Consider the following 17,579-nt stretch of genomic DNA (forward strand, 5'->3'; position numbering starts at 1 on the left):
ATTTTATTTTTCCTCCTGCTGACATGGGAGGCAAGTGACTGATCTGCTGCTCATATTAGCCAGGAAAACATAGTTCTGTCAAAGTTACTACTTTTCCACATCCTCCAGCTAATCCAGTCTCTCCCGTCTTCAAATCCTGCTGCATTTACTAGATGGAATTTGTCATTTTGACCTTGAGTTAAATCTTATTTTATATTTTCTCCCTTACAGGATAAGTCTTGGCTATCCAACGAGGCTGGGCAGTATAAAGTTATGGAAAGATCTAGAGCTTTGGACAGTGAAGAACCATCTGCTACTCAGTATACCTTAGACAAGGTAATGATTTTTTGTGATTCTATTGCATTATATTTCTACCTGTAAAATGAGGTTAACAATATTAATACATACTTTGTGCCTTGTTGAGAGAATTATACAAGACACTGTATGCAGAAAGGATTAACACTAAGCCACCATATAGTATGTGCTCCGTACGTATTTATTTTTCTTTTTAAAGCACAAAAGACATGAATCATATCATCCACAACTTCAAACCAAGCATGGAGTAAGCGCCCAAGAAATAGTGATTAATGATTTGGTCATAATTTAATTGTTGAGCTTGGGAAGCACTTCAAATTTTACACTTTGTGTCCTTAGTCAAAAGCCAATTAGGGTTTTGCCTTTTGCTCAGTGCCAGCCTGTGAACTGCAAAGAGGACTCTTCTCATCCCAGGAAGTCCCGCTCACACTTGAGAGAGGGGTTCAGAAAAGGTAGTTTTCTAGAGGCGATTTATTGAAGACATTTTCCCTACTGAACAGCCCTAAAAGGATATTTTTCTTGCAGCGTCAAAGTACTGATTTCTTCTTAAGGACAATAAAACCTTTTCCTCTTTCAAAGCACCTGTACAAACCAGGTAATGAATGCAAACATACCTGGGTTTTTCATTTATTGAAATGATCAGAAAAGAACTTGCCAACATTAAAATATTGCTGTTCCACCAGAAAGGACTATGTGTGCTTAACATAAAACAGTTCCCATTCTTGCTAACACCCATATCTAAACCTGCTGGGCCTCTGCATTTTCCGATGAACTTCAGGAATGCCTGCTGCAGGGGGTGAGTGACATCTGTATGGACGGTGAGCGTGGGCAATGAGCAAAGGCGTCCCCAAAGTTCAGCCTTTGCTCTGTTTGACTATTGGTCTAGAATATACAGCCCTGCCCTCCTGTGAATTCAGAAGCCGGGGTAGGGCATGGGTACGATACTCAGAAGAACAGATTTCCCTAGTACGTCTGTTTCTTTTTAAAAATCATATATTTGGTTATAGGCCATTTTGATCTATATTTGTTGGCACCTTGCACTTTTCAAATGCCTTCACACTTACACACCCACTCTGATTATGTAAAAGTCGGATCATGTTTATGTTTGAGAGCGATATAATTTAGCCTGACCGCCCACCTCATTCACACAATCAACTTCAAATGCCTTCTTGGTTTAAAAAGTGAAGAATTATCATCACTAATGATTTTTCAAAAGGAAACAAGGTAGACTCATCATCATCACCCTCACCACGCATCGGTAAGCTGTTGCTATGTGACAAAGCCATATTAATTGAACTTAATTATTTAAATCAATTAACTAAATTTATTATTTCATTTCCATGACCCCTTTATGAGGCAGGCACTATCATTATTCCTGTTTTACAGATGAGACTACTGAGCCCCAGAGAGGTTAGGGAACTTGTCTAGAGGTCACACAGCGAGTACTTGGTATATTAAAAAATAAATTATGTTAATTTCCTAGGGTTGCCATGACAAAGTACCATGAACAGGGTGGCTTAAAGCAACATAAATCTATTTTCTCACAGTTGTGGAGGCCAGAAGTCTGAAATCAAGGTGTCAGCAGGGCTGTATTCTTTCTGACGCTTCTAGAAAATGATCCTTCCTTGCCTCCTCTGGCCTTTGGCCGCTCCAGGCATTCCTTGGTTTGTAGCAGCATAACTCCAATGTCCACCTCCGTCTTCACATAGCCTCCTGCCCCGGGTGTCTGTGTGTCTCTGTGTCTTCACCCGGTGCTCTCCCTGTGTGTCTGCATCTGTCTCTGTATCCCAATTTCCTTCTTCTTATAAGGACACCAGTCATCCTGGATTAAGATCCACCCTAATAACCTCATCTTAACTTGATTCAATCTGCAAAGACTCTATTTCCAAATGAGATGACATCACATTCACAGGTGCTGGTGGGGTGGGGCCGGGGTAGGACAGCAACAGTTCTTTTTCCAGGGGGACACAATTCGGCCCCTAACACAAACCCAGCCCATCTGGTTGTAGAATCCATTTTTAATGAATTCTTTCCTTGAGGCAAATTCCTAAAGGTTTTGCTTAGTGGAAATGAGCAAGATTCTCAAGGTACTCACTTTGCAGAGAATGGTGCTCGTTTAGATACACGATTTCTGACCTCTTTCCTTAACAATCACCTGACATTATAGCCACCATACAAACCCACCAACAGACTGGGACTCCACTAAACAAAGAAAATAAGTCTGTTCCAAATTCTTATTTGGGATTCCTTTCTCTCCTAAATTTGCAAAAAAGCTTCTGGGCCTCTCAGGGTCCTGGAACAAAAGAAAACAGGGACTTCCTCCAGGATCTGGTTGTGCACAGACCCCAGGGAGCTGGGGCAGTTGCTACAGAGGAATAAGACTGCTCGTTTCCAGGCAGGGGGCAAAGCTTGCTGAATCTTCAGAGTCTGAGCCCTGCAGCCTGGGAGTTCTTCACCTGTCTCGACTCCTCTGGGCACAGATCCCTGCCACTAGACTGCTGGGGTAGCCAGACTGGAGTCTTTTTAAAGGTTAGCAAGTTTGTCTGCTGCCATCTGTCTTTCTCTGTGTGTGTGTGTGCGCTCGCTCATGATTCTGTACAATGTGCAAATTTAGAACTTACTCGGAACAATGCTGAGGGAACAAACCTCAGCTCTGGCTCTCAATCACCCAGGACTCCAGGGACACAGGGATTCCTTAGATGCATGTATCTTTGAGGCAGCAGAGAATTGCTGCCGAACACAATTATGTGAGTAACCGGGACAAAATTTTACAGCTGTATGGGACCACCTTGTTCAAACTCTGAATTTTTCTGTTGATGAAATTGAGGACTACAAAACTTACATCCATGACCAAGGTCACACAGCTTGTTTGAGGCAAAGCTGACGTGAGGACTTAGGTCTCCCTGAATCCCAATCCAGGGCTCTCTTCAATAAATGAATTGGTACATTTTATAGAGCTTTTCCCCTTTCAAAAGGCTTTCAAAGAGCATTTCATCTTTTCCTCCCAATAACAGAGTAATAAGAGAATTGATCTGACTCCATTAAGAGTAGCTCAGCATACAGCATATGTCCTTCCTTCAAACCAATCTGGATTTAATTCTGCAAATGTTCTCTCTCCATTCTTATGTGTTTATGTTTTTTCCTCTATACCTTTGTATTTTGCTTGGGGTTAGCAAAGTTCAGAATTTGTTTTCCACTCAATGAATGGTTTGGTTTCCAATAAGGATTGTATTTTCTCCTATGCTTCCTTGTTGGAGGGCATGGCCACATGGTGCTCAGAGTAAACGTTGCTGATGAATCATGAGAGTCACCTCTCTGACATGACATCAGAACAAGCCCTGGTAGTAAATGCCGAGTGATGTGTGCTCATAATTGTAGTCCATCATGCCTGATAAATAGTTCCAATTTATTTCCAGGGGGCGAATTAGACAAAATGGCAAATGCTACTTGAAAATGAGAGAGATTGATTATACAAAATATTTATCACTTCTTTAAAATAATTTAATTTTCCTTGCCATCCTTGCATTTATTTCTTTTGAAGACTGTCATATTTTGTGTGCTTGCTTCATAAATTACCTGTAAGATGTTAAGTATTTATATATTTATGCCCAAATTTCTTGAAAAAAAACAAAACATTATCTCAGTGTTGTCTGTTTGGAGAAAAGTCAAATCTTTATAGGTAGTTTTGGAAAAGTCATATTCTAACTCAGTGTTTTTATTTCTCAAATGATCTATTCAAATATTTTTCTGATACACCTGAAATTGGTAATTTCATACCTTAAATATCTTGGAGTCTATAAATGCTGACTTTAAAAAATCTGAACACAATTATGTGAGTAACTGGGACAAAATTTTACAGCTGTGTGGGACCACCTTGTTCAAACTCTGAATTTTTCTGTTGATGAAATTGAACTGTAACTGTGAATATTTTTTCCCTGACAAATATTGGGATGTGTCTAATCATATCCAAACCACTCACCTAAACCATTGCTGATTTCTACCTCGTCCAATCCCATAATAATTTATACCTGAGTTAAGAAAATCTTCACCTTAGGTTTGTAGAGCTTGGCTGAGGACCAAAGAGTAGCCTGAACCTACAGTCCATGGCTATTTCCTCAAAATGAACCATATCTTTTGAGATTCTCCATTAGCCCTACATAGCTTCATATTTTTCCCCACTAAATGAGAAGCTGTTTTAAGAAAAGTAGAAAAACACCTATTTTTCTTTGTTACACCTTTCTTTTGTTTCCATTTTATCAAATACCATCTAGAAAATATGGAGAGATATATTGTGTGTGATATATGAACATGTTCAGCATCATTGTGGGGATGAAGAGGGAATTTAAAGTACAGTAAAGGAAAAATTATAGGATGAGCTGGTGAATTTTAACAAGCTAATGAGCCACGAGCCAACTCAGAGTAGTCCCTAAAATGGTATGTGCATTCAACTGTTTTTGCTTTATTACTTGTTGGATTTTAGGATTTAAGTATGCATGTTATTGAAAATATAGAAAGATACCATAGAAATTAAAGTCAGGCTGGGTTTGTCATTCCTATAGAATTTATACAGCAAGTGAATATGGTACAGGCAGTTGGTCTAGAGATTAATTTATACTAGTCCCATAAATTGTATATGAGATCTTTCAAGTTCATATTATTTTAACCCAAGTCACCACTAGGATTTGGAAGGAAAATGCATGATTGTTTTTGATACCACAATGCTATATTAGTGTGGAATTTGTCCTCAAGTAGTATAGTCTCTTCTTTTCCAAATGTACTTCTAATGGGCTTGGCAATAAAAGCCAACCAATTTCTTAGAAATTGTCTGTTTTCTAAGGGTGACAGTTTGGGGAATACAGAACCACCAATATTTGGTTGTCTCTGTGCCATGCATCTACTTCAAAGAGCATGAATCACTCTTTAAAAGATCACATCTTTCTTGAGCTTTTGGTGTTTGTGTCCTGGGATGTTTTGGGGTTGACCCTGGACAGCACTCATGGTTGTTAGTTCGCAGTGTTCTTGGGAGGTATTTGAAGTCAGCTGGTGCCCTGCTGATGGAGCTGCTGAGTTCAGCATCACATCGACATAATTTCATGATGCGTTTGCACCGCGGGCTTCGGTGCTGTTTCTGAGTGAGGTAAGCACTTTTGGATCGAGTGTTGATAAAGTTATCTGCTGTTACCCGCTTAGCAGGGTTCTCTGTGTACTTCTACTTCCTGGATAGCCTTCCTTCCTAGTTTCTCCGCCAGTGATACATTCCAATGCACATTATTGCTGCCTGTTGTTCAATAGTTTAGAAAAAGAGATACAGCCAGAAAGGTTTTCTTTTGACATAACTACTAATAGTGTAAATTAAAGGGCTTCCTGCAAATAAAGCTATGAAGTATTTTTTACTAAAATGATGAAGTTTATTGGTTTCATTGAACTAGTTTATTGATTTCATTCATCCAGGGACACTTCATATTTGAGTGGACTTCTTGATACTCATTAACAAAAATAATATAGTTTTCTCTACTTGCATTTGAAGAACTGTTTCCTGAATTAAAATCCTAAAAATTTGTATTCATACTGGAAAACAGCTTCACTTTGGTAGTACAGCTTGAGTGTCCCTTTTCTAAAATACTTGGGACCAGAAAGGTTTCCAATTTTGGTTTTTTTGGGGGGGTTGGAATATTTGCAATTATATGCTCCAATGGGCATTTGCTTTGTGCATCATGTCAGCGCTCAAAATGTTTCAGGTTTTGGAACATTTTGGATTTCTATTTTTCGAATTTGGGATGCTCAAGTTGTAATAATCACATTAGACTAAGACTGATCCCCACGCTATAACTAGGAGCCAATTCTACACCAGAAACATGGAAATGAGTGGAAGAATCAGTGATTTTCCTTGTTCTGTGGTAGAGAGATGTCTTCCCTTCAGTCCCACATTTCCCTGGGAGCCCAGCACTTTGCATTTCTAACAAGTTCCCAGGTAATGCTGACCAGGGATTATTCTTCAAGAATCACTACCTTCGGCCGGGCGCGGTGGCTCACGCCTGTAATCCTAGCACTCTGGGAGGCCGAGGCGGGTGGATTGCTCAAGGTCAGGAGTTCGAGACCAGCCTGAGCGAGACCCCGTCTCTACTAAAAATAGAAAGACATTATATGGACACCTAAAAATCTATATAGAAAAAATTAGCCGGGCATAGTGGCGCATGCCTGTAGTCCCAGCTACTCGGGAGGCTGAGGCAGTAGGATCGCTTAAGCCCAGGAGTTTGAGGTTGCTGTGAGCTAAGCTGACGCCACGGCACTCACTCTAGCCTGGGCAACAAAGTGAGACTCTGTCTCAACAAAAAAAAAAAAAAAAAAAAAAAAAAAAGAATCACTACCTTCGTTTCACCATATAAATCATGGATCTTTTCTTTAAAAAGAGCAAAAGGAGACAACTGAGAGGAAGTGGCTACCTTGCTCAGACTCAAGCTTGTTCTCTCATTTTTCTTTTAGACCAGATCCTCTGGCAGGTGACTCCTGGATGAGTTGGCTTGAGCCGGCCACCTCATGCTTCCTCCCCAGGAGACGATGCTGTAGAGGACATACTTGGGCATTCCAAAGCATCCCTCTGTATTGTCTGAGGATGTGTCTCAGTGGCATGTTCAGAAATCTGATGAGGGATGAATAGATGACTGGATCAAGCTTAGGAAATTTTAGGCATGACAATTCAAGTGGAGGAAGAGGAATATTCTCTCTGATTCATAGGCAAAAGATAAGTGGAACCACCCCAAAGTGGAGCACATGAAAAGCCATATCGTGATGGAGCCCATGGAAGTATATTAGGATTACTGGGTACCAAGAAGTATGTATAAACAGAGACGAGATAAAATTAATTTTACATTCCAGAAGGGTGAAAATGCCATGTAAGTTTCTCTCCCAGTTCAGCAAGGAAAGGAATTCCAGAATCTGTGAAAATATTTAGGATGTGGCCATTGCAGGATTGCAGTTTTTCCAATTTGTGGTTTGGGAGCCAGACAGGAAAGGTAATCCAAGCTTTCACAAAGTCATCCAGAGGTACACAGAAACAGAAAATGAACTACCTATTAAAAAACACAGAATTATGTCAAAATAATTTAAAGATTGTAAAGCCAATTTGGAGTTTCACAAGACAAAGTTAATTTTGGAATATACTATGTGCAGTGATCTAAAAAATTATACAGTTTCTTTTAAAATGAGTGGAATAACTATATATATACATATATATGGTCATCAAACACATTTATTTTTGTGAGGATAACAAGACTACGCCAGATAAAGAAAGTTCTTACTTTTGAACTGAAACTAATTATTTTTACAGGGGAAGGGTAGTTTTGCCTCTTTTCTTCAAACAGTAACTTCTATTTTTGTGTCGCTTCTGAATCTTAGGATGTTTGGCCAGCACCAGAATCCTACAAACCTAATAGACTTGATAATGTAAATGGGACTTCAATGCAAATAAAATGCAAATGGGGACTTCTATGTAAATAAAATAAGCAAATGCTCTGCCTAGAAAATGGCATAAACCTTTGCAGGAAAGCCTCTTCCCCTGTTCCTCGCATAGGACTAAAGTAACTCTCCACATTGTTACTTTGTATTAATGACCCTTGGTGGCAATAATTGCCCAACTGTGGAACAATATTGTTTTAAAATTGTGTATCTCCTAGAATAAGAGAAAACAGCCAAGAGTACTAGGGTAGGGCAAGCTAAGGTGTATGGAGAGGAATCATACGGTGTTTGGGACACCTCCTTTCCAGAGAGCTCCCTGTTCTTTTAGGGGGAAAGTTGAAATTTTAGGAAATTCCATGGCTTATATAAGTAAAAGAGCAGAGAAGCAATAATCAGTTTTCCAGGCTTCTTGTTTGATTAGTTATTAATAGTATTGTGCAAGGCTGTACTATGAGCTAAGTTGCCCCAGACATTTTTACCTTTGAACCCACTTCCTCCACAAAAAAATTAAAATTGTATTTTATAATTGCACTGGTATAAAGATAAATGTATTAGTGCATTTATTATGATATATTCATCATCATTATTATATTCACAGGTTTTTTTCCTGATTTTAAAATAAATTAAAATTAAAGCAATTACATGCACTCCTGAAAGTGTTGTAGGCTCTAGTCACTGTGCCTGCTCTGCCTAATGGGTAAATCCATTCCCAGATCATGCTCGGCTGCAAATAAAAAAAAAAAAAATTCCTCACTAATAGAATGGTTTACTAATTAGCACATGGTCGTATGTAGGAGAATGGGAGCGATGTGAAGCAGAACCCCAGCCAACCTGCAGATACGTGTGGGAGCCCTGCCACGTCCAGCCAATATCAGCAAAACCCACACATACGTGAAAACTAAATGAATGTTGTTTTATGCCACTGAGTTTTGGGGTGGTTTGTTATGCAGCAGTAGCTAATTGACATATAGAGTCTCAGCAGCAATTCTATGGAGTTGGATTTGTTTTTTCCAGAGTGCAAGGTAAAACTGTTGGAGTTTTTTAAGCAGGGGAGTGCATACTCTGATTTTCTTTTGACAAAGTTCACTCTGGCTGAGGGATGAGATTAGAGGGGATCCAGAGTGGAGGACAGGAATCTGGTAGGAGGCTGTTGCAGTAATCTAGCTGCAGAAAGATGACATGGCGCTGGTAGGTCTGGGCCGGGGCTGGGAGTGGAGATGGAGGGGAAAGGATGGGCGTGCAGACTGTGCTCAAGTTCTCTGCCAGGCCCCGTGGAGGACGTGAAAGCTACAAGGAATTACACAACTGTGTTATGCCTTTGCTTGCAAAGAATGAAAGGGTAGATTGTTTCTGGAGGCAGGAATAGAGAGTTGGTGGATTTGCTGATCCCATCCAGAAAATGCGGCTGAATGTTCCTAAACTCACTGAGGGCCAGATTCAACTTTTGAAATCTGTTTGTGGGAATCAAAGATGATGGCAGAAGCAGATGGCTGTGAAGAATGCTATGGGGTAACATGTTGTGGGTTATATTTTAACAGGATGGTTAACGGAGCTTTTTGAGCTTCTCTGGTCCATGCCCTCCTCAGAATTCTTCATCCATCTCTTTGTCTTCTCTCCATGTCTATAATTTGCAACAATCTGATTTTCCCCCAAGGAAATCTACTTTCAGAAAAAGTGGCTTGTTTATCTTTAGTTTCGCCAAAGAAATGTTCCAGCATAACCACACCCTGGTTGTGCTTTGCCATATCATGCAATTATAACATGCCATTTCTTTATAAAATTGAAGGAAACATTTCACAAATGGATTCTTAGTTCATTTCCTAGAGGCATGCAGGATTCGCTGTGGTTATCAACAGCTTTCTTGTTCTGAGGACAGAACTGAGGTACAGTGGGGTAAAGCATCTCCCTAAAAACATCTGAGGCATAATTGAAAACCTTGCAGAAAGGTTTCACTCTATTGGACAGTATTCGTCCATTGGTTAAAAGAAAATTAAACTTTGTCAGGAATGCTATATAAGAGGGAAATCTAAGTATGACTGAGGCAGAAGAATGAAGTTTCTGAAGAAAACCAGTTACAATTTCTTAACAATCAGTGTAATGTGGTTATTTCTAGTTTTATTACACTTATATTTTGGTATGTTTTATATTTGGTCTGTATGTTCAGAATTATTTATATTTCATTCTCATGTTAATGTTAGTTTGGGATTATTTGAGTGATATTTACATTTGTCTGTTGAGACAAGTGAGAATAGATGTATTTATTTTGGGGGTAGGACCTGAAAAATTGTCCAAGTCATTCTTTTTTTTCCCCCCTCACAAACTGTTTTAGTCTTTGAAACTTTCATGTGCTTTGGCATCATTCAACTCTCCACTGTGCTTTATTCCTTATTAAGAAACTCAGCCCTTAATTAACTTGCTGTCCCTTCATCTGAAACTTGTTCCATTTGATAACTCCTTGTTGCTTCTAGAACGGTTGGTGCAGGCTTGTGTGGGTTTCCATAACACAAAAGCCAGATGGATTTTTTAAAACAGATAAATTTAGTCTTGAATAGAGAACTGTGAAAAAAAAAAAAAGAGAAAAGAAAAGAATCATTTAAAAAAAACACCTACAAAACAAAACAAAACAAAACAAAAAAATCTTGGTACTGATAAAACCAGTGAGAAATCACAGATTCTTAAATTAGGGGAAAAGCAAAACTTTTTCTTTTCCTTCCCCTCCTCCTCCTTCTACTTTTTAATTTGTTTTGGGCTTAAGAATTGAAAAGATCTGTTCCCAATTAAAAACGGATCACATTTGGGTCTGAGGGGGAGTTAGCCGCCACATGATGTGAGTAGAAGACAGAAGGCTGTAGATAGATTGAGTCCCTTTGATAACCAACACCACTCTCTCTGTGTGCTAATTTGCAGAATGGGGAAAATATTGGCATGTTGCCTTCAGAATCCCTTGGAAGAAAAGCATTAGAAATATGAAAACATTAAAATTCTGTCCAAAGAGTTTACCTTATGTAACAAATTTATTAGAGAGTCTCAACATGTTATGGGTATAAAAATGAAACAGTTTTATACTTAATCCAATAACAGCCTCTTCAAGTAGGATATGTTGACCCACCTTTCCTGCTGGGAAGTAACTCCCTTAACAGAAACTTGGCCAGCTCCTGTAACTTTCCTGTCACTTTCAGTTATTAGACTAGTTCATTTTGTTATTTAAGACTCAGTTGCATTTATTTTGATACTTCAGTCTCAAATCAAATTCAAAGCTTGTGTCCTCTCCCCTGAGTGTTGACTCTTCCAGCCTGTGACTCCAGTGGCTTGTTGAAGGTTAACAGGTCTGCTCTTCATGTTCTTTCCTCTTTCCTCCTCTCTTTGAGCTCCTTTCTGTAGACTTCAGATGCCTCCTGGATCCTGCGCTGGCCCAGCCCAGCATGGCATGGTCCGCAGAGGAGGTGCAGGTGGACTGGAGCGTGCGGTGGTAGGAAGATGTCCTGGTTGAGTTCTCCTGTAGGCTGGTTCTTTCTGCTGTTGGCATTCTCAGTTCACGTGTCAGCCTCCATAGAGGTGGTGTGTAGGTATATGTGTTTGAGGGACAGCATTCAGCTTCATCCCAGCCCCCTCTATCACGGGGAACTCCCACCTCCACCCCACAGGGCAGTTGTAGCTTGGCCTTGAGCAATGATGAATGTCTCCAACTCCTCCCATCTGTTGCTTGGTCCAGTGGCTATCCTGAGTGGTTCTATGGCCCTAATTCTATAAAATTCCATGTTTCTTCACATGGAGCTATGGGAACTATCGGAGTTCTCTTCTGTATTTCCCAGGTCCACACAGACTTGAGATGAGATGGGGCTGTTCATATCTCATTTTCAGTCATATGGCATGACAAGCCCTGCTGACTTAGGTGACAAACCTAGAACAACTGTCTTCAGGAATCCCTGCAGCAAACACTATTCTCTCTGTCTCTCTTTTAAACAAGCACCGGCAAGTTTTATTACAGAAAAATTTTGCATGGTTTACTTTCCACCAATCTGTTCTGGCATACTTCTAATGCTGTCAAAATCACCTAGATCAGTAATAGCCAGTGTACATACTCTGTAGTATTTTCTGTACCCTGTGCCCAATTCAACATTATTGCCACGGTCGTGATGGATACCGATTATGGCCAACATGGTGCAGTACTCTATTTTCAGATTTCCTCAAGGCTGGGCCGTTGTTGGTGAGGATGACCAATCTTGCTTTGCCTTGTCTGACCATCTTCGGAGTCTGCTTGTACCCCAGAACATAGCTTCCACTCTCCTTAATGAGCTGGAACCTAGAGTTGATCGACTCCAGCGAATTTTTCTGCAAAACAAATACTAAACATGGACCTGAGGCCTCTTTTGCAACTACCTCAAAACCGGATCCAGCTTTCTGAAGCTGAGCCCGTTAATCAAACCTCAGAAGTCGAGGGCCCCAAGTCATGGAGATGGGCCCTCAGGTTCCGTTGGGGGCCCTCCAAATGCCAGTGGGCATGCTGTCACCCCAGCGGGCTCAGATCCGCACACCCCGGCAGAGACTCGTTTCTCTACGTGAATCATGGACACTATTGTCTACACTCAGGTATGCACCTCCCAAAAGACTCCAGGTGACATGCATCAAGTATGCACCCTTCTTTCCTCTCACCTTTGCAGGCATCAGGAAAAGAAAAGGATCACATGCCATATTCCTCACTTGCTAGTATGCTTTCTCAATGCCCTACTCCTGGGGCTGCACCCGAAAAGACCTTGACCTCTGCAGCTCAGCATGTTTCCAGCCTGTCTGCCTTTCTTAGAGTCACCTTCAGCATTTATTCATGATTCTCCTGGAGACTACCTTACTTGGTTTTGTGGAGAGAGAGAGGCACCATCCACAACTACAAAGAAATGAAGGAGAAGACTTTCTTTACTAACATGGATTTCACCAAAGGCTGGTTCCCAACCTCCCATCCCCAAGTTAGTTCTCCTCTTAATTTTATTGGGAACAGTTCAGAAATACGGTCTCAGCAAATCCTGATGGGGAGGTTTTTATCACCAACAATTTCAAGCTCACCTTTGGACTTTGACCATGGTTCTGGGACAGTAGGAAACATCTCACTCTACAGCCTATTATATCGGTGTCATCCTTTGTAATTTATGTCTTCATTTGAACTCACTAAACTCTTCCTGGTGTTCTTTTCCCCATCCTATGCTGACTCAGACTGAGTTTGTGAGTAAGGTAGCAGCCCAGGCTTATGGGCTTGGCTCCTAATCCTAGCAAGTCATCCAAAAAATGTGCCCCACAGGCCACAAGCAGGATAGTATGATGTAAGGGAAAAGATAGTCATAGTATACATCTGAACTCTGGCCGTGGGTCTGTGGTTGACCACCTGTGACCATGATCTCTTTGGACCTCTAGAAATTTGTTCCTCATTTCTAGAACAAAGATTTGGACTACATTAATAAATTTCAACCATCTTTGTAGTAGTAGAATCCATTTTATCCCCAAATTGGCTGCTAAAACCTAGATCCTCCTTTATTCTCAGCTATAGACCCTAAGGCATCTATTTCATGCCCTAATGAAATATAGGGGCTCCACAGGACAAAGTTTGAGAGCGACCGATGTAGAATATCAGGTCATTGTCCTTCAAACTTTAAGATTCTTTTTGAGGATAGCTGGCTCTACAAACACCGAGCCTGCTATTAACAATCAACTTTAAATTTGTATTTATCTGACTTTCCAAATGTTGCCTGCCTATTGGTCTCATTAGTCAAGCTATTTCCGTGTGTATTTTCAAATTGCTGTGGGTGCTTTTAAAAGTCAAAAAATGGTGATACTTCTGCCTACTCCATATTTTGCAAAGTTAATGCTTTGAAACCTGCTGCTGTCATAGCATTAGCATAGCGTTTCCCAGTGAGCTGGACACTAGTCTCTCTGAAACAAAAAGCTTCGTGGTCAAAAAACTGAAAAATGCAGCATTCCATGTCTTCCTCTTGGAGATTTATTGAGGGCTCAGAGAAGTTCTATAGCAAAGCAACTTGTCTAACTTTGTTTGACCCAGTATTTCCCAAACATTTGACCACAGAACCCATTGTTTTCCCAGGTACCCTTTATCAACATCCCCTAGAAACAGTGCTCCTTCGAATACAGTGTGCAAATTCACTGCCTTAGAGCAGGGGTCAACCTGTTTTTTCTGTAAAGGGCCAGAAGATAAGCATTTCATCCTCTGTTGATTTCACTGACTCTGTCACAACTACTCAACTTTGTCCTTGTAGCAAAAGCAGCCATAGACTTATCTAAACAAATGGGCGTGGCTGTATCCTAATAAAACCTTATTTACAAAAACAGGCAGTGGTATGGATTTGGCCTGTGGGCTGTGGTTTGCTAACCCCAGTTCCTCCATTAAACAAGTGAGATTCATTCTGAGTAGGGAAGATAGAATCTCAAATAGTGAAATAATAGCTTAGTTCTTTCCTGAGTACTTACTAGGATTTTGCTGAACTTTGGAGACTAAGCCACTGAAGATATCAGTCTTCTCCTGATCATCCGTTGAGAACTACAGCAGGTAAAGTGACTCATTTGGTACTTCTTAATTGTACCACTTATTTATCTGGCTGTGAAAGCTTTGCCCAGCTCACGATCTATTGCTAAACATCAGCCAGTGTCTCTGTGATCAAACACAGACAATAAGAAATGGAGCAATGGAAACAACCACTCAGTATGGACTCAATTATTGTATCTGAAATGAGCCATCTATATTTTTCATGCTCACAGAAGGAAAGTGTTATAAATATAATCAGCGGCATTCAGATGATCCTGGCCATTTTCTGAATGGTTAACCATAATTAAATACTGTATTAGTTATCTATTTCTGCATGACAAATTACTCTTAAAAACTTGGTGGCTTAAGACAGTAAATGTTTATAATGTCAGAGTTAGTGTGAGTCAGGAATCTTAGTGGCTTAGCTCTTATCTCTTAGTCCTTGGATCAGGATTGTCACTAAGGTGTTGGCTGGGCCTGCGAGAGCTCGCTGGGGGAGAACTGCTTGCAAGCTCACTCACATGGTAGACCTGGTAGACTGCAGGCTCTCGAAACATCAGGTCTTGCCACATGGGCCTCTCCCTAGGGCTGTTCACAACATATGAGCGGGCTTCCCCCAGAGGAAAAGCTCAGAAAAAGGGGGCAAGGAAGGCAAGCAAGACAGAAACCAAAATTTTTTTGTAACCTAACCTAGGATGTGTCACATCTCTTTCATTATATGCTACTTATTAAAAACATGCCACTAGTTCCAGCCCACTCAAGGGAGGAGATGCCACAGAGGTGTGAATACTAGGGTTTCTTGGTAGAGGCTGTCTACAGCATATACTAAATTCAACAAATTTTACAATTTCTCTGTGCAATGAGGGTTCAAACTCTCCAGCCTTGAGCAGCAGAGGAAGATGTCGCAGCCATAGTGAAAGCATTGGGCTGTGTTTTGAGGAGGGCTCAGGATGAGAGGAAGAGAGAAGAGATAAAGCAAGGTGGTGGGGGTGGGGAAAGAAAAGAAAGACAAGGGGAGAGGTATGCAGGCATTTTCTTAGAGTAACGTGTTCTCATTGGGAAGGATGGGAGCAGAATGAAAGCTTCCTGAAAGAGATCTGGCTAGTGGATTCCTTCTAAAACTTCTTCCCATCCCTACTGATTCCTCAACTCTCTGGGTTAAAAGATAACTCACATTCTCCAATCACTCGCACACACTTATCAGTAAATACAACCTCTTATTTCCAAAGTAATTGGATGAAGTTTTATAATTTTGATTGTTCGATTGGCCAAAAAGGAATAAAGAGAAAAATCAGCCCCATACTAGCTACTGAAAGGGATACAATTATATTTCTCTTGCCTTTGAAGATCTTAACTGCAATTATGGAAACAAGACAAACATATGGAAACAGTTATGTTAAAATGAAAGATTTAAATAACAGTTCAAGGTAACAATAGAAGGAATATCATAAGGTGGCATATGATTAATTACCAGCTGAATTATATAGAATTCATTCCTATTGGAATTCAGGAGAGGGAGACTGATCATTGTGAACGAGGTGATTGGGGAACATATTGTGCAGCAAACGAGAGGGATTTGGAAAGGGAGAGGAAAGTGAGGGCATTCCAGGTGGATGGAATGGCGTGAGTCAAAATAAGAAGGCAAGACAGGTGTTTTGGGGGAACAATGAGTTAACCAGTTTGCAGAGTGGGTTTTTGGAGGCGAGTCGTCTGAAACAAGGTAAATGGTAAGTCAGACAGCCATGCAGGAACAGGTTGAGTTTAATTATCTAACCTGTGCTTGGTCCCTGAGGCAGATGGCTTGCCAACAAACTTGCATGAATTACCCTCTATTAGAATTTTCAAAAAGGGGTAAGTTCCAGGTTGATTCACTGAACATCTTGGGCTCACATTCCGTGCCTGTCTTTTAATAGCAATTGGTGGCAAATGGAAACAGTACCTGTGCTTTGTCTCCATGGCAGCAACTCAGAAAAGCCTTGATGGCACCCCGCTGAAAGAGAAGGGATTGTTGTCACCCCCCACGGAAGATGAGGAGGCGATAAAGGGAAGGAACGTGGCTGTTGCTTCAGGAGACTGCTGGGATTAGGGAGATGGGTCGCCCAGACAGATACCAGGAGATCTCAGCCGACTCACAGTTGTGAGGAAGATTTAGTGTTATCAAAGCATAAAGCGTCAAAGTTAGGACAGCAGCAAAAGGGGACACCAAGCCCCACCTTCTTCACATTCTGCTGGCTGAAAGGCAGAGGGGACTTGGAATCAGGAAAAAGGGTCACGGAACCTTCAGAGAAGGTCTATTAAGAAATCCCTAAGCCGATGTGGGATCTAATTCAGCACCACCCCCTCCAACTTCTTACCTGTTACTAATCTAACTGCTGCCTCCTCATCTATCAAATAGGGATAACAGTGTTATATATTATACTACAATCTCAGTGTTGCTTTAAAAATTCAATGAGTCTGCGCATGTCAAATGTTTACAAAGTGACTTTTAAGAAGTTCTCAGTAACTGTTAGGTACTGCTATTGTTGCTGCTGCCCTTATTCTATTCTTTTCAGCCTCTCCATATCTTTGATGGTCACAAAGGCACATAACAAGGAAGTAGGTGGTGAAATTATTGTTTTCTTTTAGATTTAGGTCACTTTGAAAGGTTTGAAATGACTCAAGGTTTAACACTTGAATGTCTCTGGGGTTTAGAATGTTGGAAGATGTTTCTCCTCCCTCCTGTCTTTTCCTCCTCCCTCCCCTCTCCTCCTTCTCCTGTCCATCCTCCAGAAAGCCACCCTTTGAATGCCTTCTCTGAACCAGGCACTTTGCAAACCATGTCTAGCATTTCTAGGCTCCAGACCTGTGGCTTTGGACAGGGCCAATAATGAATTCCTGGTTTCTGGGAGGTTAGGTGATTGTGTTCAGGTGTAGGTTCAAAGAAAGTAAGTTAGTAGGGTCTCTTATTAGAGGGGGGAAAAAGGGAAGATTTTGCTTTAAAAAGGAAGAAGACAAGAATGTGAGCCCAATGTTTGCTGCTTGGGAGTAAATTCCAGTTGCGTGTCTGGAGCTGCAGGGAGGCAGTGACGGGTGTCCACAGGGGCTGGCTGGCCAGTGAACAGGATGCACAGGGCTCGGGACCAAGGCTCCTGATGAAGGGCAGACATGCAGACAGCAGCAGCACTTCGATGGCTCAGCCTGGAGCCTCACTTCTGTACCTGGCCTGGCCTCCCAACTCCATCAGCTGCTAAATCGCGGGAAAGAAGGCCCCATCTTCTTCTAATTAGTATTCTATGGTAGTATGGTTATGACTTGTATTTCATGT

General features: G+C 41.0%; 1 pseudogene; it reads right to left on the bottom strand.

Annotated features, from left to right (window-relative positions):
• Positions 1-11,753: 11,753 nt before the first annotated feature.
• Positions 11,754-14,847, bottom strand: LOC138383162 (large ribosomal subunit protein eL30-like; annotated as a pseudogene).
• Positions 14,848-17,579: the final 2,732 nt, after the last annotated feature.

The sequence above is a fragment of the Eulemur rufifrons genome, chromosome 5 (assembly GCF_041146395.1).
Source record: "Eulemur rufifrons isolate Redbay chromosome 5, OSU_ERuf_1, whole genome shotgun sequence".
Taxonomy (NCBI): domain Eukaryota; kingdom Metazoa; phylum Chordata; class Mammalia; order Primates; family Lemuridae; genus Eulemur; species Eulemur rufifrons.